Raw genomic sequence first — 26,826 nt, forward strand, 5'->3', positions numbered from 1 at the left:
TCAATCAAAAGTATGGTTTAACTCTGTTAGCTGAATGCACAGATCAGAAAGAAGTTTCACCGAATGATTCTGTGTAGTTTATATTTGAAGACATTCCTTTTTCCAGTATTACCCTCTTAGCGCTCCGAATCTCCACTTGCATTTTCTACAAAAAGAGTGTTTCATAACTGCTCAATCAAAAATATGTTTTATCTCTGTTAACTGAATTTACAGATCAGAAATAAGTTTCACAGAATGCATCTGTGTAGTTTTTATTTGAAGATATTCTTTTTCCCAATGTAGGCCTCTTAGCGCTTAGCATGTCCAATTGCAGTTTCTACAGAAAGAGTGTTTCAGAACGGCTCAATCAAAAGTAAGGTTCAACTCTGTTAGTTGAATGCACAGAACAGAAAGATTTTTCACAGAATGCTACTGTGTAGTTTATATTTGAATATATTCCTTTTTCCACTATTACCCTCTTAGCGCTCCGAATGTCCACTTGCATTTTCTACAGAAAGAGTGTTCAGAACTGCGCAATCAAAAGTATGGTTTAACTCTGTTAGCTTAATGAACATATCAGAAATAAGTTTCACACAATGCTTCTGTGTAGTTTTTATTTGAAGATATTATTTTTCCCAATAGAGGCCTCTTAGCACTCAGAATGTCCAATTGCAGTTTCTACAGAAGGAGTGTTTCAGAAAGGCTCAATCAAAAGTAAGGTTCAACTCTGTTAGTTGAATGCACAGAACAGAAAGAAGTTTCATACAATGCTTCTGTGTAGTTTATATTTGAACATATTCTTTTTTCCACTATTACCCACTTAGCGCTACGAATGTCCAGTTGCATTTTCTACAGACAGAGTGTTTCAAAACTGCTCAATCAAAAGTATGGTTTAACTCTGTTAGCTGAATGCTCAGTTCAGAAAGAAGTTTCACAGAATGCTTCTGTGTAGTTTATATTTGAATATATTCCTTTTTCCACTACTACTCTCTTAGCGCTCCAAATGTCCAGTTGCATTTTCTACAGAAAGAGTGTTCAGATCTGCTCAATCAAAAGTATGGTTTAACTCTGTTAGCTGAATGCACAGATCAGAAAGAAGTTTCACAGAATGATTCTGTGTAGTTTATATTTGGAGACATTCCTTTTTCCACTATTACCCTCTTAGCGCTCCGAATCTCCACTTGCATTTTCTACAGAAAGAGTGTTTCAGAACGGCTCAATCAAAACTAAGGTTCAACTCTTTTAGTTGAACAAACAGAACAGAAAGAAGTTTCACACAATTCTTCTGTGTAGTTTTTATTTGTAGACATTCTTTTTCCCAATATAGGCGTCTTAGCGCTCAGAATGTCCAATTGCAGTTTCTACAGAAAGAGTGTTTCAGAACGGCTCAATCAAAAGTAAGGTTCAACTCTGTTAGTTGAATGCACAGAACAGAAAGAAGTTTCATACAATGCTTCTGTGTAGTTTATATTTGAACATATTCTTTTTTCCACTATTACCCACTTAGCGCTACGAATGTCCAGTTGCATTTTCTACAGACAGAGTGTTTCAAAACTGCTCAATCAAAAGTATGGTTTAACTCTGTTAGCTGAATGCTCAGATCAGAAAGAAGTTTCACAGAATGCTTCTGTGTAGTTTATATTTGAATATATTCCTTTTTCCACTAATACGCGCTTAGCGCTCCAAATGTCCAGTTGCATTTTCAACAGAAAGAGTGTTCAGATCTGCTCAATCAAAAGTACGGTTTAACTCTGTTAGCTGAATGCACAGATCAGAAAGAAGTTTCACGAATGATTCTGTGTAGTTTATATTTGAAGACATTCCTTTTTCCACTATTACCCTCTTAGCGCTCCGAATCTCCACTTGCATTTTCTACAAAAAGAGTGTTTCATAACTGCTCAATCAAAAATATGTTTTATCTCTGTTAACTGAATTTACAGATCAGAAATAAGTTTCACAGAATGCATCTGTGTAGTTTTTATTTGAAGATATTCTTTTTCCCAATGTAGGCGTCTTAGCGCTTAGCATGTCCAATTGCAGTTTCTACAGAAAGAGTGTTTCAGAACGGCTCAATCAAAGTAAGGTTCAACTCTGTTAGCTGAATGCACAGAACAGAAAGAGTTTTCACAGAATGCTACTGTGTAGTTTATATTTGAATATATTCCTTTTTCCACTATTACCCTCTTAGCGCTCCGAATGTCCACTTGCATTTTCTACAGAAAGAGTGTTCAGAACTGCGCAATCAAAAGTATGGTTTAACTCTGTTAGCTTAATGAACATATCAGAAATAAGTTTCACACAATGCTTCTGTGTAGTTTTTATTTGAAGATATTATTTTTCCCAATATAGGCCTCTTAGCGCTCAGAATGTCCAATTGCAGTTTCTACAGAAAGAGTGTTTCAGAAAGGCTCAATCAAAAGTAAGGTTCAACTCTGTTAGTTGAATGCACAGAACAGAAAGAAGTTTCATACAATGCTTCTGTGTAGTTTATATTTGAACATATTCTTTTTTCCACTATTACCCACTTAGCGCTACGAATGTCCAGTTGCATTTTCTACAGACAGAGTGTTTCAAAACTGCTCAATCAAAACTATGGTTTAACTCTGTTAGCTGAATGCTCAGATCAGAAAGAAGTTTCACAGAATGCTTCTGTGTAGTTTATATTTGAATATATTCCTTTTTCCACTACTACTCTCTTAGCGCTCCAAATGTCCAGTTGCATTTTCTACAGAAAGAGTGTTCAGATCTGCTCAATCAAAAGTATGTTTTAACTCTGTTAGCTGAATGCACAGATCAGAAAGAAGTTTCACAGAATGATTCTGTGTAGTTTATATTTGGAGACATTCCTTTTTCCACTATTACCCTCTTAGCGCTCCGAATCTCCACTTGCATTTTCTACAGAAAGAGTGTTTCAGAACGGCTCAATCAAAACTAAGGTTCAACTCTTTTAGTTGAACAAACAGAACAGAAAGAAGTTTCACACAATTCTTCTGTGTAGTTTTTATTTGTAGACATTCTTTTTCCCAATATAGGCCTCTTAGCGCTCAGAATGTCCAATTGCAGTTTCTACAGAAAGAGTGTTTCAGAACGGCTCAATCAAAAGTAAGGTTCAACTCTGTTAGTTGAATGCACAGAACAGAAAGATGTTTCATACAATGCTTCTGTGTAGTTTATATTTGAACATATTCTCTTTTCCCCTATTACCCACTTAGCGCTACGAATGTCCAGTTGCATTTTCTACAGACAGAGTGTTTCAAAACTGCTGAATCAAAAGTATGGTTTAACTCTGTTAGCTGTATGCTCAGATCAGAAAGAAGTTTCACAGAATGCTTCTGTGTAGTTTATATTAGAATATATTCCTTTTTCCACTACTACGCTCTTAGCGCTCCAAATGTCCAGTTGCATTTTCAACAGAAAGAGTGTTCAGATCTGCTCAATCAAAAGTATGGTTTAAATCTGTTAGCTGAATGCACAGATCAGAAAGAAGTTTCACCGAATGATTCTGTGTAGTTTATATTTGAAGACATTCCTTTTTCCAGTATTACCCTCTTAGCGCTCCGAATCTCCACTTGCATTTTCTACAAAAAGAGTGTTTCATAACTGCTCAATCAAAAATATGTTTTATCTCTGTTAACTGAATTTACAGATCAGAAATAAGTTTCACAGAATGCATCTGTGTAGTTTTTATTTGAAGATATTCTTTTTCCCAATGTAGGCCTCTTAGCGCTTAGCATGTCCAATTGCAGTTTCTACAGAAACAGTGTTTCAGAACGGCTCAATCAAAAGTAAGGTTCAACTCTGTTAGTTGAATGCACAGAACAGAAAGAAGTTTCATACAATGCTTCTGTGTAGTTTATATTTGAATATATTCCTTTTTCCACTACTACTCTCTTAGCGCTCCAAATGTCCACTTGCATTTTCTACAAAAAGAGTGTTCAGAACTGCGCAATCAAAAGTATGGTTTAACTCTGTTAGCTTGATGAACATATCAGAAATAAGTTTCACACAATGCTTCTGTGTAGTTTTTATTTGAAGATATTATTTTTCCCAATAGAGGCCTCTTAGCGCTCAGAATGTCCAATTGCAGTTTCTACAGAAAGAGTGTTTCAGAAAGGCTCAATCAAAAGTAAGGTTCAACTCTGTTAGTTGAATGCACAGAACAGAAAGAAGTTTCATACAATGCTTCTGTGTAGTTTATATTTGAACATATTCTTTTTTCCACTATTACCCACTTAGCGCTACGAATGTCCAGTTGCATTTTCTACAGACAGAGTGTTTCAAAACTGCTCAATCAAAAGTATGGTTTAACTCTGCTGGCTGAATGCTCAGATCAGAAAGAAGTTTCACAGAATGCTTCTGTGTAGTTTATATTTGAATATATTCCTTTTTCCACTAATACGCGCTTAGCGCTCCAAATGTCCAGTTGCATTTTCAACAGAAAGAGTGTTCAGATCTGCTCAATCAAAAGTACGTTTTAACTCTGTTAGCTGAATGCACAGATCAGAAAGAAGTTTCACGAATGATTCTGTGTAGTTTATATTTGAAGACATTCCTTTTTCCACTATTACCCTCTTAGCGCTCCGAATCTCCACTTGCATTTCCTACAAAAAGAGTGTTTCATAACTGCTCAATCAAAAATATGTTTTATCTCTGTTAACTGAATTTACAGATCAGAAATAAGTTTCACAGAATGCATCTGTGTAGTTTTTATTTGAAGATATTTTTTTCCCAATGTAGGCCTCTTAGCGCTTAGCATGTCCAATTGCAGTTTCTACAGAAAGAGTGTTTCAGAATGGCTCAATCAAAGTAAGGTTCAACTCTGTTAGCTGAATGCACAGAACAGAAAGAGTTTTCACAGAATGCTACTGTGTAGTTTATATTTGAATATATTCCTTTTTCCACTATTACCCTCTTAGCGCTCCGAATGTCCACTTGCATTTTCTACAGAAAGAGTGTTCAGAACTGCGCAATCAAAAGTATGGTTTAACTCTGTTAGCTTAATGAACATATCAGAAATAAGTTTCACACAATGCTTCTGTGTAGTTTTTATTTGAAGATATTATTTTTCCCAATAGAGGCCTCTTAGCGCTCAGAATGTCCAATTGCAGTTTCTACAGAAAGAGTGTTTCAGAAAGGCTCAATCAAAAGTAAGGTTCAACTCTGTTAGTTGAATGCACAGAACAGAAAGAAGTTTCATACAATGCTTCTGTGTAGTTTATATTTGAACATATCCTTTTTTCCACTATTACCCACTTAGCGCTACGAATGTCCAGTTGCATTTTCTACAGACAGAGTGTTTCAAAACTGCTCAATCAAAAGTATGGTTTAACTCTGTTAGCTGAATGCTCAGTTCAGAAAGAAGTTTCACAGAATGCTTCTGTGTAGTTTATATTTGAATATATTCCTTTTTCCACTACTACTCTCTTAGCGCTCCAAATGTCCAGTTGCATTTTCTACAGAAAGAGTGTTCAGATCTGCTCAATCAAAAGTATGGTTTAACTCTGTTAGCTGAATGCACAGATCAGAAAGAAGTTTCACAGAACGATTCTGTGTAGTTTATATTTGGAGACATTCCTTTTTCCACTATTACCCTCTTAGCGCTCCGAATCTCCACTTGCATTTTCTACAGAAAGAGTGTTTCACAACGGCTCAATCAAAACTAAGGTTCAACTCTTTTAGTTGAACAAACAGAACAGAAAGATGTTTCACACAATTCTTCTGTGTAGTTTTTATTTGTAGACATTCTTTTTCCCAATATAGGCGTCTTAGCGCTCAGAATGTCCAATTGCAGTTTCTACAGAAAGAGTGTTTCAGAACGGCTCAATCAAAAGTAAGGTTCAACTCTGTTAGTTGAATGCACAGAACAGAAAGAAGTTTCATACAATGCTTCTGTGTAGTTTATATTTGAACATATTCTTTTTCCACTATTACCCACTTAGCGCTACGAATGTCCACTTGCATTTTCTACAGACAGAGTGTTTCAAAACTGCTCAATCAAAAGTATGGTTTAACTCTGTTAGCTGGATGCTCAGATCAGAAAGAAGTTTCACAGAATGCTTCTGTGTAGTTTATATTTGAATATATTCCTTTTTCCACTAATACGCGCTTAGCGCTCCAAATGTCCAGTTGCATTTTCAACAGAAAGAGTGTTCAGATCTGCTCAATCAAAAGTACGGTTTAACTCTGTTAGCTGAATGCACAGATCAGAAAGAAGTTTCACGAATGATTCTGTGTAGTTTATATTTGAAGACATTCCTTTTTCCACTATTACCCTCTTAGCGCTCCGAATCTCCACTTGCATTTTCTACAAAAAGAGTGTTTCATAACTGCTCAATCAAAAATATGTTTTATCTCTGTTAACTGAATTTACAGATCAGAAATAAGTTTCACAGAATGCATCTGTGTAGTTTTTATTTGAAGATATTCTTTTTCCCAATGTAGGCGTCTTAGCGCTTAGCATGTCCAATTGCAGTTTCTACAGAAAGAGTGTTTCAGAACGGCTCAATCAAAGTAAGGTTCAACTCTGTTAGCTGAATGCACAGAACAGAAAGAGTTTTCACAGAATGCTACTGTGTAGTTTATATTTGAATATATTCCTTTTTCCACTATTACCCTCTTAGCGCTCCGAATGTCCACTTGCATTTTCTACAGAAAGAGTGTTCAGAACTGCGCAATCAAAAGTATGGTTTAACTCTGTTAGCTTAATGAACATATCAGAAAGAAGTTTCACACAATTCTTCTGTGTAGTTTTTATTTGTAGACATTCTTTTTCCCAATATAGGCCTCTTAGCGCTCAGAATGTCCAATTGCAGTTTCTACAGAAAGAGTGTTTCAGAACGGCTCAATCAAAAGTAAGGTTCAACTCTGTTAGTTGAATGCACAGAACAGAAAGATGTTTCATACAATGCTTCTGTGTAGTTTATATTTGAACATATTCTCTTTTCCCCTATTACCCACTTAGCGCTACGAATGTCCAGTTGCATTTTCTACAGACAGAGTGTTTCAAAACTGCTCAATCAAAAGTATGGTTTAACTCTGTTAGCTGTATGCTCAGATCAGAAAGAAGTTTCACAGAATGCTTCTGTGTAGTTTATATTAGAATATATTCCTTTTTCCACTACTACGCTCTTAGCGCTCCAAATGTCCAGTTGCATTTTCAACAGAAAGAGTGTTCAGATCTGCTCAATCAAAAGTATGGTTTAACTCTGTTAGCTGAATGCACAGATCAGAAAGAAGTTTCACCGAATGATTCTGTGTAGTTTATATTTGAAGACATTCCTTTTTCCAGTATTACCCTCTTAGCGCTCCGAAACTCCACTTGCATTTTCTACAAAAAGAGTGTTTCATAACTGCTCAATCAAAAATATGTTTTATCTCTGTTAACTGAATTTACAGATCAGAAATAAGTTTCACAGAATGCATCTGTGTAGTTTTTATTTGAAGATATTCTTTTTCCCAATGTAGGCCTCTTAGCGCTTAGCATGTCCAATTGCAGTTTCTACAGAAACAGTGTTTCAGAACGGCTCAATCAAAAGTAAGGTTCAACTCTGTTAGTTGAATGCACAGAACAGAAAGAAGTTTCATACAATGCTTCTGTGTAGTTTATATTTGAATATATTCCTTTTTCCACTACTACTCTCTTAGCGCTCCAAATGTCCACTTGCATTTTCTACAAAAAGAGTGTTCAGAACTGCGCAATCAAAAGTATGGTTTAACTCTGTTAGCTTGATGAACATATCAGAAATAAGTTTCACACAATGCTTCTGTGTAGTTTTTATTTGAAGATATTATTTTTCCCAATAGAGGCCTCTTAGCGCTCAGAATGTCCAATTGCAGTTTCTACAGAAAGAGTGTTTCAGAAAGGCTCAATCAAAAGTAAGGTTCAACTCTGTTAGTTGAATGCACAGAACAGAAAGAAGTTTCATACAATGCTTCTGTGTAGTTTATATTTGAACATATTCTTTTTTCCACTATTACCCACTTAGCGCTACGAATGTCCAGTTGCATTTTCTACAGACAGAGTGTTTCAAAACTGCTCAATCAAAACTATGGTTTAACTCTGCTGGCTGAATGCTCAGATCAGAAAGAAGTTTCACAGAATGCTTCTGTGTAGTTTATATTTGAATATATTCCTTTTTCCACTAATACGCGCTTAGCGCTCCAAATGTCCAGTTGCATTTTCAACAGAAAGAGTGTTCAGATCTGCTCAATCAAAAGTACGTTTTAATTCTGTTAGCTGAATGCACAGATCAGAAAGAAGTTTCACGAATGATTCTGTGTAGTTTATATTTGAAGACATTCCTTTTTCCACTATTACCCTCTTAGCGCTCCGAATCTCCACTTGCATTTTCTACAAAAAGAGTGTTTCATAACTGCTCAATCAAAAATATGTTTTATCTCTGTTAACTGAATTTACAGATCAGAAATAAGTTTCACAGAATGCATCTGTGTAGTTTTTATTTGAAGATATTCTTTTTCCCAATGTAGGCCTCTTAGCGCTTAGCATGTCCAATTGCAGTTTCTACAGAAAGAGTGTTTCAGAATGGCTCAATCAAAGTAAGGTTCAACTCTGTTAGCTGAATGCACAGAACAGAAAGAGTTTTCACAGAATGCTACTGTGTAGTTTATATTTGAATATATTCCTTTTTCCACTATTACCCTCTTAGCGCTCGGAATGTCCACTTGCATTTTCTACAGAAAGAGTGTTCAGAACTGCGCAATCAAAAGTATGGTTTAACTCTGTTAGCTTAATGAACATATCAGAAATAAGTTTCACACAATGCTTCTGTGTAGTTTTTATTTGAAGATATTATTTTTCCCAATAGAGGCCTCTTAGCGCTCAGAATGTCCAATTGCAGTTTCTACAGAAAGAGTGTTTCAGAAAGGCTCAATCAAAAGTAAGGTTCAACTCTGTTAGTTGAATGCACAGAACAGAAAGAAGTTTCATACAATGCTTCTGTGTAGTTTATATTTGAACATATCCTTTTTTCCACTATTACCCACTTAGCGCTACGAATGTCCAGTTGCATTTTCTACAGACAGAGTGTTTCAAAACTGCTCAATCAAAAGTATGGTTTAACTCTGTTAGCTGAATGCTCAGTTCAGAAAGAAGTTTCACAGAATGCTTCTGTGTAGTTTATATTTGAATATATTCCTTTTTCCACTACTACTCTCTTAGCGCTCCAAATGTCCAGTTGCATTTTCTACAGAAAGAGTGTTCAGATCTGCTCAATCAAAAGTATGGTTTAACTCTGTTAGCTGAATGCACAGATCAGAAAGAAGTTTCACAGAATGATTCTGTGTAGTTTATATTTGGAGACATTCCTTTTTCCACTATTACCCTCTTAGCGCTCCGAATCTCCACTTGCATTTTCTACAGAAAGAGTGTTTCAGAACGGCTCAATCAAAACTAAGGTTCAACTCTTTTAGTTGAACAAACAGAACAGAAAGAAGTTTCACACAATTCTTCTGTGTAGTTTTTATTTGTAGACATTCTTTTTCCCAATATAGGCCTCTTAGCGCTCAGAATGTCCAATTGCAGTTTCTACAGAAAGAGTGTTTCAGAACGGCTCAATCAAAAGTAAGGTTCAACTCTGTTAGTTGAATGCACAGAACAGAAAGAAGTTTCATACAATGCTTCTGTGTAGTTTATATTTGAACATATTCTTTTTTCCACTATTACCCACTTAGCACTACGAATGTCCAGTTGCATTTTCTACAGACAGAGTGTTTCAAAACTGCTCAATCAAAAGTATGGTTTAACTCTGTTAGCTGAATGCTCAGATCAGAAAGAAGTTTCACAGAATGCTTCTGTGTAGTTTATATTTGAATATATTCCTTTTTCCACTACTACGCTCTTAGCGCTCCAAATGTCCAGTTGCATTTTCTACAGAAAGAGTGTTCAGATCTGCTCAATCAAAAGTATGGTTTAGCTCTGTTAGCTGAATGCACAGATCAGAAAGAAGTTTCACCGAATCATTCTGTGTAGTTTATATTTGAAGACATTCCTTTTTCCACTATTACCCTCTTAGCGCTCCGAATCTCCACTTGCATTTTCTACAAAAAGAGTGTTTCATAACTGCTCAATCAAAAATATGTTTTATCTCTGTTAACTGAATTTACAGATCAGAAATAAGTTTCACAGAATGCATCTGTGTAGTTTTTATTTGAAGATATTCTTTTTCCCAATGTAGGCCTCTTAGCGCTTAGCATGTCCAATAGCAGTTTCTACAGAAACAGTGTTTCAGAACGGCTCAATCAAAAGTAAGGTTCAACTCTGTTAGTTGAATGCACAGAACAGAAAGGTTTTTCACAGAATGCTACTGTGTAGTTTATATTTGAATATATTCCTTTTTCCACTATTACCCTCTTAGCGCTCCGAATGTCCACTTGCATTTTCTACAGAAAGAGTGTTCAGAACTGCGCCATCAAAAGTATGGTTTAACTCTGTTAGCTTAATGAACATATCAGAAATAAGTTTCACACAATGCTTCTGTGTAGTTTTTATTTGAAGATATTATTTTTCCCAATAGAGGCCTCTTAGCGCTCAGAATGTCCAATTGCAGTTTCTACAGAAAGAGTGTTTCAGAAAGGCTCAATCAAAAGTAAGGTTCAACTCTGTTAGTTGAATGCACAGAACAGAAAGAAGTTTCATACAATGCTTCTGTGTAGTTTATATTTGAACATATCCTTTTTTCCACTATTACCCACTTAGCGCTACGAATGTCCAGTTGCATTTTCTACAGACAGAGTGTTTCAAAACTGCTCAATCAAAAGTATGGTTTAACTCTGTTAGCTGAATGCTCAGTTCAGAAAGAAGTTTCACAGAATGCTTCTGTGTAGTTTATATTTGAATATATTCCTTTTTCCACTACTACTCTCTTAGCGCTCCAAATGTCCAGTTGCATTTTCTACAGAAAGAGTGTTCAGATCTGCTCAATCAAAAGTATGGTTTAACTCTGTTAGCTGAATGCACAGATCAGAAAGAAGTTTCACAGAATGATTCTGTGTAGTTTATATTTGGAGACATTCCTTTTTCCACTATTACCCTCTTAGCGCTCCGAATCTCCACTTGCATTTTCTACAGAAAGAGTGTTTCAGAACGGCTCAATCAAAACTAAGGTTCAACTCTTTTAGTTGAACAAACAGAACAGAAAGGAGTTTCACACAATTCTTCTGTGTAGTTTTTATTTGTAGACATTCTTTTTCCCAATATAGGCCTCTTAGCGCTCAGAATGTCCAATTGCAGTTTCTACAGAAAGAGTGTTTCAGAACGGCTCAATCAAAAGTAAGGTTCAACTCTGTTAGTTGAATGCACAGAACAGAAAGAAGTTTCATACAATGCTTCTGTGTAGTTTATATTTGAACATATTCTCTTTTCCACTATTACCCACTTAGCGCTACGAATGTCCAGTTGCATTTTCTACAGACAGAGCGTTTCAAAACTGCTCAATCAAAAGTATGGTTTAACTCTGTTAGCTGAATGCTCAGATCAGAAAGAAGTTTCACAGAATGCTTCTGTGTAGTTTTTATTTGAATATATTCCTTTTTCCACTACTACGCTCTTAGCGCTCCAAATGTCCAGTTGCATTTTCTACAGAAAGAGTGTTCAGATCTGCTCAATCAAAAGTATGGTTTAGCTCTGTTAGCTGAATGCACAGATCAGAAAGAAGTTTCACCGAATCATTCTGTGTAGTTTATATTTGAAGACATTCCTTTATCCACTATTACCCTCTTAGCGCTCCGAATCTCCACTTGCATTTTCTACAAAAAGAGTGTTTCATAACTGCTCAATCAAAAATATGTTTTATCTCTGTTAACTGAATTTACAGATCAGAAATAAGTTTCACAGAATGCATCTGTGTAGTTTTTATTTGAAGATATTCTTTTTCCCAATGTAGGCCTCTTAGCGCTTAGCATGTCCAATTGCAGTTTCTACAGAAACAGTGTTTCAGAACGGCTCAATCAAAGGTAAGGTTCAACTCTGTTAGTTGAATGCACAGAACAGAAAGATTTTTCACAGAATGCTACTGTGTAGTTTATATTTGAATATATTCCTTTTTCCACTATTACCCTCTTAGCGCTCCGAATGTCCACTTGCATTTTCTACAGAAAGAGTGTTCAGAACTGCGCAATCAAAATTATGGTTTAACTCTGTTAGCTTAATGAACATATCAGAAATAAGTTTCACACAATGCTTCTGTGTAATTTTTATTTGAAGATATTATTTTTCCCAATAGAGGCCTCTTAGCGCTCAGAATGTCCAATTGCAGTTTCTACAGAAAGAGTGTTTCAGAAAGGCTCAATCAAAAGTAAGGTTCAACTCTGTTAGTTGAATGCACAGAACAGAAAGAAGTTTCATACAATGCTTCTGTGTAGTTTATATTTGAACATATCCTTTTTTCCACTATTACCCACATAGCGCTACGAATGTCCAGTTGCATTTTCTACAGACAGAGTGTTTCAAAACTGCTCAATCAAAAGTATGGTTTAACTCTGTTAGCTGAATGCTCAGTTCAGAAAGAAGTTTCACAGAATGCTTCTGTGTAGTTTATATTTGAATATATTCCTTTTTCCACTACTACTCTCTTAGCGCTCCAAATGTCCAGTTGCATTTTCTACAGAAAGAGTGTTCAGATCTGTTCAATCAAAAGTATGGTTTAACTCTGTTAGCTGAATGCACAGATCAGAAAGAAGTTTCACAGAATGATTCTGTGTAGTTTATATTTGGAGACATTCCTTTTTCCACTATTACCCTCTTAGCGCTCCGAATCTCCACTTGCATTTTCTACAGAAAGAGTGTTTCAGAACGGCTCAATCAAAACTAAGGTTCAACTCTTTTAGTTGAACAAACAGAACAGAAAGAAGTTTCACACAATTCTTCTGTGTAGTTTTTATTTGTAGACATTCTTTTTCCCAATATAGGCCTCTTAGCGCTCAGAATGTCCAATTGCAGTTTCTACAGAAAGAGTGTTTCAGAACGGCTCAATCAAAAGTAAGGTTCAACTCTGTTAGTTGAATGCACAGAACAGAAAGAAGTTTCATACAATGCTTCTGTGTAGTTTATATTTGAACATATTTTTTTTTCCACTATTACCCACTTAGCGCTACGAATGTCCAGTTGCATTTTCTACAGACAGAGTGTTTCAAAACTGCTCAATCAAAAGTATGGTTTAACTCTGTTAGCTGAATGCTCAGATCAGAAAGAAGTTTCACAGAATGCTTCTGTGTAGTTTATATTTGAATATATTCCTTTTTCCACTACTATGCTCTTAGCGCTCCAAATGTCCAGTTGCATTTTCTACAGAAAGAGTGTTCAGATCTGCTCAATCAAAAGTATGGTTTAGCTCTGTTAGCTGAATGCACAGATCAGAAAGAAGTTTCACCGAATCATTCTGTGTAGTTTATATTTGAAGACATTCCTTTTTCCACTATTACCCTCTTAGCGCTCCGAATCTCCACTTGCATTTTCTACAAAAAGAGTGTTTCATAACTGCTCAATCAAAAATATGTTTTATCTCTGTTAACTGAATTTACAGATCAGAAATAAGTTTCACAGAATGCATCTGTGTAGTTTTTATTTGAAGATATTCTTTTTCCCAATGTAGGCCTCTTAGCGCTTAGCATGTCCAATTGCAATTTCTACAGAAACAGTGTTTCAGAACGGCTCAATCAAAAGTAAGGTTCAACTCTGTTAGTTGAATGCACAGAACAGAAAGGTTTTTCACAGAATGCTACTGTGTAGTTTATATTTGAATATATTCCTTTTTCCACTATTACCCTCTTAGCGCTCCGAATGTCCACTTGCATTTTCTACAGAAAGAGTGTTCAGAACTGCGCAATCAAAAGTATGGTTTAACTCTGTTAGCTTAATGAACATATCAGAAATAAGTTTCACACAATGCTTCTGTGTAGTTTTTATTTGAAGATATTATTTTTCCCAATAGAGGCCTCTTAGCGCTCAGAATGTCCAATTGGAGTTTCTACAGAAAGAGTGTTTCAGAAAGGCTCAATCAAAAGTAAGGTTCAACTCTGTTAGTTGAATGCACAGAACAGAAAGAAGTTTCATACAATGCTTCTGTGTAGTTTATATTTGAACATATCCTTTTTTCCACTATTACCCACTTAGCGCTACGAATGTCCAGTTGCATTTTCTACAGACAGAGTGTTTCAAAACTGCTCAATCAAAAGTATGGTTTAACTCTGTTAGCTGAATGCTCAGTTCAGAAAGAAGTTTCACAGAATGCTTCTGTGTAGTTTATATTTGAATATATTCCTTTTTCCACTACTACTCTCTTAGCGCTCCAAATGTCCAGTTGCATTTTCTACAGAAAGAGTGTTCAGATCTGCTCAATCAAAAGTATGGTTTAACTCTGTTAGCTGAATGCACAGATCAGAAAGAAGTTTCACAGAATGATTCTGTGTAGTTTATATTTGGAGACATTCCTTTTTCCACTATTACCCTCTTAGCGCTCCGAATCTCCACTTGCATTTTCTACAGAAAGAGTGTTTCAGAACGGCTCAATCAAAACTAAGGTTCAACTCTTTTAGTTGAACAAACAGAACAGCAAGGAGTTTCACACAATTCTTCTGTGTAGTTTTTATTTGTAGACATTCTTTTTCCCAATATAGGCCTCTTAGCGCTCAGAATGTCCAATTGCAGTTTCTACAGAAAGAGTGTTTCAGAACGGCTCAATCAAAAGTAAGGTTCAACTCTGTTAGTTGAATGCACAGAACAGAAAGAAGTTTCATACAATGCTTCTGTGTAGTTTATATTTGAACATATTCTCTTTTCCACTATTACCCACTTAGCGCTACGAATGTCCAGTTGCATTTTCTACAGACAGAGCGTTTCAAAACTGCTCAATCAAAAGTATGGTTTAACTCTGTTAGCTGAATGCTCAGATCAGAAAGAAGTTTCACAGAATGCTTCTGTGTAGTTTATATTTGAATATATTCCTTTTTCCACTACTACGCTCTTAGCGCTCCAAATGTCCAGTTGCATTTTCTACAGAAAGAGTGTTCAGATCTGCTCAATCAAAAGTATGGTTTAGCTCTGTTAGCTGAATGCACAGATCAGAAAGAAGTTTCACCGAATCATTCTGTGTAGTTTATATTTGAAGACATTCCTTTATCCACTATTACCCTCTTAGCGCTCCGAATCTCCACTTGCATTTTCTACAAAAAGAGTGTTTCATAACTGCTCAATCAAAAATATGTTTTATCTCTGTTAACTGAATTTACAGATCAGAAATAAGTTTCACAGGATGCATCTGTGTAGTTTTTATTTGAAGATATTCTTTTTCCCAATGTAGGCCTCTTAGCGCTTAGCATGTCCAATTGCAGTTTCTACAGAAAGAGTGTTTCAGAACGGCTCAATCAAAAGTAAGGTTCAACTCTGTTAGTTGAATGCACAGAACAGAAAGATTTTTCACAGAATGCTACTGTGTAGTTTATATTTGAATATATTCCTTTTTCCACTATTACCCTCTTAGCGCTCCGAATGTCCACTTGCATTTTCTACAGAAAGAGTGTTCAGAACTGCGCAATCAAAAGTATGGTTTAACTCTGTTAGCTTAATGAACATATCAGAAATAAGTTTCACACAATGCTTCTGTGTAGTTTTTATTTGAAGATATTATTTTTCCCAATAGAGGCCTCTTAGCGCTCAGAATGTCCAATTGCAGTTTCTACAGAAAGAGTGTTTCAGAACGGCTCAATCAAAAGTAAGGTTCAACTCTGTTAGTTGAATGCACAGAACAGAAAGAAGTTTCATACAATGCTTCTGTGTAGTTTATATTTGAACATATTCTTTTTTCCACTATTACCCACTTAGCGCTACGAATGTCCAGTTGCATTTTCTACAGACAGAGTGTTTCAAAACTGCTCAATCTAAAGTATGTTTTAACTCTGTTAGCTGAATGCTCAGATCAGAAAGAAGTTTCACAGAATGCTTCTGTGTAGTTTATATTTGAATATATTCCTTTTTCCACTACTACTCTCTTAGCGCTCCAAATGTCCAGTTGCATTTTCTACAGAAAGAGTGTTCAGATCTGCTCAATCAAAAGTATGGTTTAACTCTGTTAGCTGAATGCACAGATCAGAAAGAAGTTTCACACAATGATTCTGTGTAGTTTATATTTGGAGACATTCCTTTTTCCACTATTACCCTCTTAGCGCTCCGAATCTCCACTTGCATTTTCTACAGAAAGAGTGTTTCAGAACGGCTCAATCAAAACTAAGGTTCAACTCTTTTAGTTGAACAAACAGAACAGAAAGAAGTTTCACACAATTCTTCTGTGTAGTTTTTATTTGTAGACATTCTTTTTCCCAATATAGGCCTCTTAGCGCTCAGAATGTCCAATTGCAGTTTCTACAGAAAGAGTGTTTCAGAACGGCTCAATCAAAAGTAAGGTTCAACTCTGTTAGTTGAATGCACAGAACAGAAAGAAGTTTCATACAATGCTTCTGTGTAGTTTATATTTGAACATATTCTCTTTTCCCCTATTACCCACTTAGCGCTACGAATGTCCAGTTGCATTTTCTACAGACAGAGTGTTTCAAAACTGCTCAATCAAAAGTATGGTTTAACTCTGTTAGCTGTATGCTCAGATCAGAAAGAAGTTTCACAGAATGCTTCTGTGTAGTTTATATTTGAATATATTCCTTTTTCCACTACTACGCTCTTAGCGCTCCAAATGTCCAGTTGCATTTTCTACAGAAAGAGTGTTCAGATCTGCTCAATCAAAAGTATGTTTTAACTCTGTTAGCTGAATGCACAGATCAGAAAGAAGTTTCACAGAATGATTCTGTGTAGTTTATATTTGGAGACATTCCTTTTTCCACTATTACCCTCTTAGCGCTCCGAATCTCCACTTGCATTTTCTACAGAAAGAGTGTTTCAGAACGGCTCAATCAAAACTAAGGTTCAACTCTTTTAGTTGAACAAACAGAACAGAAAGAAGTTTCACACAATTCTTCTGTGTAGTTTTTATTTGTAGACATTCTTTTTCCCAATATAGGCCTCTTAGCGCTCAGAATGTCCAATTGCAGTTTCTACAGAAAGAGTGTTTCAGAACGGCTCAATCAAAAGTAAGGTTCAACTCTGTTAGTTGAATGCACAGAACAGAAAGAAGTTTCATACAATGCTTCTGTGTAGTTTATATTTGAACATATTCTCTTTTCCCCTATTACCCACTTAGCGCTACGAATGTCCAGTTGCATTTTCTACAGACAGAGTGTTTCAAAACTGCTCAATCAAAAGTATGGTTTAACTCTGTTAGCTGTATGCTCAGATCAGAAAGAAGTTTCACAGAATGCTTCTGTGTAGTTTATATTTGAATATATTCCTTTTTCCACTAATACGCTCTTAGCGCTCCAAATTTCCAGTTGCATTTTCAACAGAAAGAGTGTTCAGATCTGCTCAATCAAAAGTATGGTTTAACTCTGTTAGCTGAATGCACAGATCAGAAAGAAGTTTCACCGAATGATTCTGTGTAGTTTATATTTGAAGACATTCCTTTTTCCACTATTACCCTCTTAGCGCTCCGAATCTCCACTTGCATTTTCTACAAAAAGAGTGTTTCATAACTGCTCAATCAAAAATATGTTTTATCTCTGTTAACTGAATTTACAGATCAGAAATAAGTTTCACAGAATGCATCTGTGTAGTTTTTATTTGAAGATATTCTTTTTCCCAATGTAGGCCTCTTAGCTCTTAGCATGTCCAATTGCAGTTTCTACAGAAACAGTGTTTCAGAACGGCTCAATCAAAAGTAAGGTTCAACTCTGTTAGTTGAATGCACAGAACAGAAAGATTTTTCACAGAATGCTACTGTGTAGTTTATATTTGAATATATTCCTTTTTCCACTATTACCCTCTTAGCGCTCCGAATGTCCACTTGCATTTTCTACAGAAAGAGTGTTCAGAACTGCGCAATCAAAAGTATGGTTTAACTCTGTTAGCTTAATGAACATATCAGAAATAAGTTTCACACAATGCTTCTGTGTAGTTTTTATTTGAAGATATTATTTTTCCCAATAGAGGCCTCTTAGCGCTCAGAATGTCCAATTGCAGTTTCTACAGAAAGAGTGTTTCAGAACGGCTCAATCAAAAGTAAGGTTCAACTCTGTTAGTTGAATGCACAGAACAGAAAGAAGTTTCATACAATGCTTCTGTGTTGTTTATATTTGGACATATTCTTTTTTCCACTATTACCCACTTAGCGCTACGAATGTCCAGTTGCATTTTCTACAGACAGAGTGTTTCAAAACTGCTCAATCAAAAGTATGGTTTAACTCTGTTAGCTGAATGCCCATATCAGAAAGAATTTTCACAGAATGCTTCTGTGTAGTTTATATTTGAATATATTCCTTTTTCCACTACTACGCTCTTAGCGCTCCAAATGTCCAGTTGCATTTTCAACAGAAAGAGTGTTCAGATCTGCTCAATCAAAAGTATGGTTTAACTCTGTTAGCTGAATGCACAGATGAGAAAGAAGTTTCACCGAATGATTCTGTGTAGTTTATATTTGAAGACATTACTTTTTCCACTGTTACCCTCTTAGCGCTCCGAATCTCCACTTGCATTTTCTACAAAAAGAGTGTTTCATAACTGCTCAATCAAATATATGTTTTATATCTGTTAACTGAATTTACAGATCAGAAATAAGTTTCACAGAATGCATCTGTGTAGTTTTTATTTGAAGATATTCTTTTTCCCAATGTAGGCCTCTTAGCGCTTCGCATGTCCAATTGCAGTTTCTACAGAAAGAGTGTTTCCGAACGGCTCAATCAAAAGTAAGGTTCAACTCTGTTAGTTGAATGCACAGAACAGAAAGATTTTTCACAGAATGCTACTGTGTAGTTTATATTTGAATATATTCCTTTTTCCACTATTACCCTCTTAGCGCTCCGAATGTCCACTTGCATTTTCTACAGAAAGAGTGTTCAGAACTGCGCAATCAAAAGTATGGTTTAACTCTGTTAGCTTAATGAACATATCAGAAATAAGTTTCACACAATGCTTCTGTGTAGTTTTTATTTGAAGATATTATTTTTCCCAATAGAGGCCTCTTAGCGCTCAGAATATCCAATTGCAGTTTCTACAGAAAGAGTGTTTCAGAAAGGCTCAATCAAAAGTAAGGTTCAACTCCGTTAGTTGAATGCAGAGAACAGAAAGAAGTTTCATACAATGCTTCTGTGTAGTTTATATTTGAACATATTCTTTTTTCCACTATTACTCACTTAGCGCTACGAATGTCCAGTTGCATTTTCTGCAGACAGACTGTTTCAAAACTGCTCAATCAAAAGTATGGTTTAACTCTGTTAGCTGAATGCTCAGATCAGAAAGAAGTTTCACAGAATGCTTCTGTGTAGTTTATATTTGAATATATTCCTTTTTCCACTACTACTCTCTTAGCGCTCCAAATGTCCAGTTGCATTTTCTACAGAAAGAGTGTTCAGATCTGCTCAATCAAAAGTATGGTTTAACTCTGTTAGCTGAATGCACAGATCAGAAAGAAGTTTCACAGAATGATTCTGTGTAGTTTATATTTGGAGACATTCCTTTTTCCACTATTACAATCTTAGCGCTCCGAATCTCCACTTGCATTTTCTACAGAAAGAGTGTTTCAGAACGGCTCAATCAAAACTAAGTTTCAACTCTTTTAGTTGAACAAACAGAACAGAAAGAAGTTTCACACAATTCTTCTGTGTAGTTTTTATTTGTAGACATTCTTTTTCCCAATATAGGCCTCTTAGCGCTCAGAATGTCCAATTGCAGTTTCTACAGAAAGAGTGTTTCAGAACGGCTCAATCAAAAGTAAGGTTCAACTCTGTTAGTTGAATGCACAGAACAGAAAGAAGTTTCATACAATGCTTCTGTGTAGTTTATATTTGAACATATACTTTTTTCCACTATTACCCACTTAGCGCTACGAATGTCCAGTTGCATTTTCTACAGACAGAGTGTTTCAAAACTGCTCAATCAAAAGTATGGTTTAACTCTGTTAGCTGAATGCTCAGATCAGAAAGAAGTTTCACAGAATGCTTCTGTGTAGTTTATATTTGAATATATTCCTTTTTCCACTACTACGCTCTTAGCGCTCAAAATGTCCAGTTGCATTTTCTACAGAAAGAGTGTTCAGATCTGCTCAATCAAAAGTATGGTTTAACTCTGTTAGCTGAATGCACAGATCAGAAAGAAGTTTCACAGAATGATTCTGTGTAGTTTATATTTGGAGACATTCCTTTTTCCACTATTACCCTCTTAGCGCTCCGAATCTCCACTTGCATTTTCTACAGAAAGAGTGTTTCAGAACGGCTCAATCAAAACTAAGGTTCAACTCTTTTAGTTGAACAAACAGAACAGAAAGAAGTTTCACACAATTCTTCTGTGTAGTTTTTATTTGTAGACATTCTTTTTCCCAATATAGGCCTCTTAGCGCTCAGAATGTCCAATTGCAGTTTCTACAGAAAGAGTGTTTCAGAACGGCTCAATCAAAAGTAAGGTTCAACTCTGTTAGTTGAATGCACAGAACAGAAAGAAGTTTCATACAATGCTTCTGTGTAGTTTATATTTGAACATATTCTCTTTTCCCCTATTACCCACTTAGCGCTACGAATGTCCAGTTGCATTTTCTACAGACAGAGTGTTTCAAAACTGCTCAATCAAAAGTATGGTTTAACTCTGTTAGCTGTATGCTCAGATCAGAAAGAAGTTTCACAGAATGCTTCTGTGTAGTTTATATTTGAATATATTCCTTTTTCCACTAATACGCTCTTAGCGCTCCAAATGTCCAGTTGCATTTTCAACAGAAAGAGTGTTCAGATCTGCTCAATCAAAAGTATGGTTTAACTCTGTTAGCTGAATGCACAGATCAGAAAGAAGTTTCACCGAATGATTCTGTGTAGTTTATATTTGAAGACATTCCTTTTTCCACTATTACCCTCTTAGCGCTCCGAATCTCCACTTGCATTTTCTACAAAAAGAGTGTTTCATAACTGCTCAATCAAAAATATGTTTTATCTCTGTTAACTGAATTTACAGATCAGAAATAAGTTTCACAGAATGCATCTGTGTAGTTTTTATTTGAAGATATTCTTTTTCCCAATGTAGGCCTCTTAGCTCTTAGCATGTCCAATTGCAGTTTCTACAGAAACAGTGTTTCAGAACGGCTCAATCAAAAGTAAGGTTCAACTCTGTTAGTTGAATGCACAGAACAGAAAGATTTTTCACAGAATGCTACTGTGTAGTTTATATTTGAATATATTCCTTTTTCCACTATTACCCTCTTAGCGCTCCGAATGTCCACTTGCATTTTCTACAGAAAGAGTGTTCAGAACTGCGCAATCAAAAGTATGGTTTAACTCTGTTAGCTTAATGAACATATCAGAAATAAGTTTCACACAATGCTTCTGTGTAGTTTTTATTTGAAGATATTATTTTTCCCAATAGAGGCCTCTTAGCGCTCAGAATGTCCAATTGCAGTTTCTACAGAAAGAGTGTTTCAGAACGGCTCAATCAAAAGTAAGGTTCAACTCTGTTAGTTGAATGCACAGAACAGAAAGAAGTTTCATACAATGCTTCTGTGTAGTTTATATTTGGACATATTCTTTTTTCCACTATTACCCACTTAGCGCTACGAATGTCCAGTTGCATTTTCTACAGACAGAGTGTTTCAAAACTGCTCAATCAAAAGTATGGTTTAACTCTGTTAGCTGAATGCCCATATCAGAAAGAATTTTCACAGAATGCTTCTGTGTAGTTTATATTTGAATATATTCCTTTTTCCACTACTACGCTCTTAGCGCTCCAAATGTCCAGTTGCATTTTCAACAGAAAGAGTGTTCAGATCTGCTCAATCAAAAGTATGGTTTAACTCTGTTAGCTGAATGCACAGATGAGAAAGAAGTTTCACCGAATGATTCTGTGTAGTTTATATTTGAAGACATTACTTTTTCCACTGTTACCCTCTTAGCGCTCCGAATCTCCACTTGCATTTTCTACAAAAAGAGTGTTTCATAACTGCTCAATCAAATATATGTTTTATATCTGTTAACTGAATTTACAGATCAGAAATAAGTTTCACAGAATGCATCTGTGTAGTTTTTATTTGAAGATATTCTTTTTCCCAATGTAGGCCTCTTAGCGCTTCGCATGTCCAATTGCAGTTTCTACAGAAAGAGTGTTTCCGAACGGCTCAATCAAAAGTAAGGTTCAACTCTGTTAGTTGAATGCACAGAACAGAAAGATTTTTCACAGAATGCTACTGTGTAGTTTATATTTGAATATATTCCTTTTTCCACTATTACCCTCTTAGCGCTCCGAATGTCCACTTGCATTTTCTACAGAAAGAGTGTTCAGAACTGCGCAATCAAAAGTATGGTTTAACTCTGTTAGCTTAATGAACATATCAGAAATAAGTTTCACACAATGCTTCTGTGTAGTTTTTATTTGAAGATATTATTTTTCCCAATAGAGGCCTCTTAGCGCTCAGAATATCCAATTGCAGTTTCTACAGAAAGAGTGTTTCAGAAAGGCTCAATCAAAAGTAAGGTTCAACTCCGTTAGTTGAATGCAGAGAACAGAAAGAAGTTTCATACAATGCTTCTGTGTAGTTTATATTTGAACATATTCTTTTTTCCACTATTACTCACTTAGCGCTACGAATGTCCAGTTGCATTTTCTGCAGACAGACTGTTTCAAAACTGCTCAATCAAAAGTATGGTTTAACTCTGTTAGCTGAATGCTCAGATCAGAAAGAAGTTTCACAGAATGCTTCTGTGTAGTTTATATTTGAATATATTCCTTTTTCCACTACTACTCTCTTAGCGCTCCAAATGTCCAGTTGCATTTTCTACAGAAAGAGTGTTCAGATCTGCTCAATCAAAAGTATGGTTTAACTCTGTTAGCTGAATGCACAGATCAGAAAGAAGTTTCACAGAATGATTCTGTGTAGTTTATATTTGGAGACATTCCTTTTTCCACTATTACAATCTTAGCGCTCCGAATCTCCACTTGCATTTTCTACAGAAAGAGTGTTTCAGAACGGCTCAATCAAAACTAAGTTTCAACTCTTTTAGTTGAACAAACAGAACAGAAAGAAGTTTCACACAATTCTTCTGTGTAGTTTTTATTTGTAGACATTCTTTTTCCCAATATAGGCCTCTTAGCGCTCAGAATGTCCAATTGCAGTTTCTACAGAAAGAGTGTTTCAGAACGGCTCAATCAAAAGTAAGGTTCAACTCTGTTAGTTGAATGCACAGAACAGAAAGAAGTTTCATACAATGCTTCTGTGTAGTTTATATTTGAACATATACTTTTTTCCACTATTACCCACTTAGCGCTACGAATGTCCAGTTGCATTTTCTACAGACAGAGTGTTTCAAAACTGCTCAATCAAAAGTATGGTTTAACTCTGTTAGCTGAATGCTCAGATCAGAAAGAAGTTTCACAGAATGCTTCTGTGTAGTTTATATTTGAATATATTCCTTTTTCCACTACTACGCTCTTAGCGCTCAAAATGTCCAGTTGCATTTTCTACAGAAAGAGTGTTCAGATCTGCTCAATCAAAAGTATGGTTTAACTCTGTTAGCTGAATGCACAGATCAGAAAGAAGTTTCACAGAATGATTCTGTGTAGTTTATATTTGGAGACATTCCTTTTTCCACTATTACCCTCTTAGCGCTCCGAATCTCCACTTGCATTTTCTACAGAAAGAGTGTTTCAGAACGGCTCAATCAAAACTAAGGTTCAACTCTTTTAGTTGAACAAACAGAACAGAAAGAAGTTTCACACAATTCTTCTGTGTAGTTTTTATTTGTAGACATTCTTTTTCCCAATATAGGCCTCTTAGCGCTCAGAATGTCCAATTGCAGTTTCTACAGAAAGAGTGTTTCAGAACGGCTCAATCAAAAGTAAGGTTCAACTCTGTTAGTTGAATGCACAGAACAGAAAGAAGTTTCATACAATGCTTCTGTGTAGTTTATATTTGAACATATTCTCTTTTCCCCTATTACCCACTTAGCGCTACGAATGTCCAGTTGCATTTTCTACAGACAGAGTGTTTCAAAACTGCTCAATCAAAAGTATGGTTTAACTCTGTTAGCTGTATGCTCAGATCAGAAAGAAGTTTCACAGAATGCTTCTGTGTAGTTTATATTTGAATATATTCCTTTTTCCACTAATACGCTCTTAGCGCTCCAAATGTCCAGTTGCATTTTCAACAGAAAGAGTGTTCAGATCTGCTCAATCAAAAGTATGGTTTAACTCTGTTAGCTGAATGCACAGATCAGAAAGAAGTTTCACCGAATGATTCTGTGTAGTTTATATTTGAAGACATTCCTTTTTCCACTATTACCCTCTTAGCGCTCCGAATCTCCACTTGCATTTTCTACAAAAAGAGTGTTTCATAACTGCTCAATCAAAAATATGTTTTATCTCTGTTAACTGAATTTACAGATCAGAAATAAGTTTCACAGAATGCATCTGTGTAGTTTTTATTTGAAGATATTCTTTTTCCCAATGTAGGCCTCTTAGCTCTTAGCATGTCCAATTGCAGTTTCTACAGAAACAGTGTTTCAGAACGGCTCAATCAAAAGTAAGGTTCAACTCTGTTAGTTGAATGCACAGAACAGAAAGATTTTTCACAGAATGCTACTGTGTAGTTTATATTTGAATATATTCCTTTTTCCACTATTACCCTCTTAGCGCTCCGAATGTCCACTTGCATTTTCTACAGAAAGAGTGTTCAGAACTGCGCAATCAAAAGTATGGTTTAACTCTGTTAGCTTAATGAACATATCAGAAATAAGTTTCACACAATGCTTCTGTGTAGTTTTTATTTGAAGATATTATTTTTCCCAATAGAGGCCTCTTAGCGCTCAGAATGTCCAATTGCAGTTTCTACAGAAAGAGTGTTTCAGAACGGCTCAATCAAAAGTAAGGTTCAACTCTGTTAGTTGAATGCACAGAACAGAAAGAAGTTTCATACAATGCTTCTGTGTAGTTTATATTTGGACATATTCTTTTTTCCACTATTACCCACTTAGCGCTACGAATGTCCAGTTGCATTTTCTACAGACAGAGTGTTTCAAAACTGCTCAATCAAAAGTATGGTTTAACTCTGTTAGCTGAATGCCCATATCAGAAAGAATTTTCACAGAATGCTTCTGTGTAGTTTATATTTGAATATATTCCTTTTTCCACTACTACGCTCTTAGCGCTCCAAATGTCCAGTTGCATTTTCAACAGAAAGAGTGTTCAGATCTGCTCAATCAAAAGTATGGTTTAACTCTGTTAGCTGAATGCACAGATGAGAAAGAAGTTTCACCGAATGATTCTGTGTAGTTTATATTTGAAGACATTTCTTTTTCCACTGTTACCCTCTTAGCGCTCCGAATCTCCACTTGCATTTTCTACAAAAAGAGTGTTTCATAACTGCTCAATCAAATATATGTTTTATATCTGTTAACTGAATTTACAGATCAGAAATAAGTTTCACAGAATGCATCTGTGTAGTTTTTATTTGAAGATATTCTTTTTCCCAATGTAGGCCTCTTAGCGCTTCGCATGTCCAATTGCAGTTTCTACAGAAAGAGTGTTTCCGAACGGCTCAATCAAAAGTAAGGTTCAACTCTGTTAGTTGAATGCACAGAACAGAAAGATTTTTCACAGAATGCTACTGTGTAGTTTATATTTGAATATATTCCTTTTTCCACTATTACCCTCTTAGCGCTCCGAATGTCCACTTGCATTTTCTACAGAAAGAGTGTTCAGAACTGCGCAATCAAAAGTATGGTTTAACTCTGTTAGCTTAATGAACATATCAGAAATAAGTTTCACACAATGCTTCTGTGTAGTTTTTATTTGAAGATATTATTTTTCCCAATAGAGGCCTCTTAGCGCTCAGAATATCCAATTGCAGTTTCTACAGAAAGAGTGTTTCAGAAAGGCTCAATCAAAAGTAAGGTTCAACTCCGTTAGTTGAATGCAGAGAACAGAAAGAAGTTTCATACAATGCTTCTGTGTAGTTTATATTTGAACATATTCTTTTTTCCACTATTACTCACTTAGCGCTACGAATGTCCAGTTGCATTTTCTGCAGACAGACTGTTTCAAAACTGCTCAATCAAAAGTATGGTTTAACTCTGTTAGCTGAATGCTCAGATCAGAAAGAAGTTTCACAGAATGCTTCTGTGTAGTTTATATTTGAATATATTCCTTTTTCCACTACTACTCTCTTAGCGCTCCAAATGTCCAGTTGCATTTTCTACAGAAAGAGTGTTCAGATCTGCTCAATCAAAAGTATGGTTTAACTCTGTTAGCTGAATGCACAGATCAGAAAGAAGTTTCACAGAATGATTCTGTGTAGTTTATATTTGGAGACATTCCTTTTTCCACTATTACAATCTTAGCGCTCCGAATCTCCACTTGCATTTTCTACAGAAAGAGTGTTTCAGAACGGCTCAATCAAAACTAAGTTTCAACTTTTTTAGTTGAACAAACAGAACAGAAAGAAGTTTCACACAATTCTTCTGTGTAGTTTTTATTTGTAGACATTCTTTTTCCCAATATAGGCCTCTTAGCGCTCAGAATGTCCAATTGCAGTTTCTACAGAAAGAGTGTTTCAGAACGGCTCAATCAAAAGTAAGGTTCAACTCTGTTAGTTGAATGCACAGAACAGAAAGAAGTTTCATACAATGCTTCTGTGTAGTTTATATTTGAACATATACTTTTTTCCACTATTACCCACTTAGCGCTACGAATGTCCAGTTGCATTTTCTACAGACAGAGTGTTTCAAAACTGCTCAATCAAAAGTATGGTTTAACTCTGTTAGCTGAAT

This window comes from Symphalangus syndactylus, chromosome 13, assembly GCF_028878055.3.
Source record: "Symphalangus syndactylus isolate Jambi chromosome 13, NHGRI_mSymSyn1-v2.1_pri, whole genome shotgun sequence".
Classification (NCBI taxonomy): Eukaryota; Metazoa; Chordata; class Mammalia; order Primates; family Hylobatidae; genus Symphalangus; species Symphalangus syndactylus.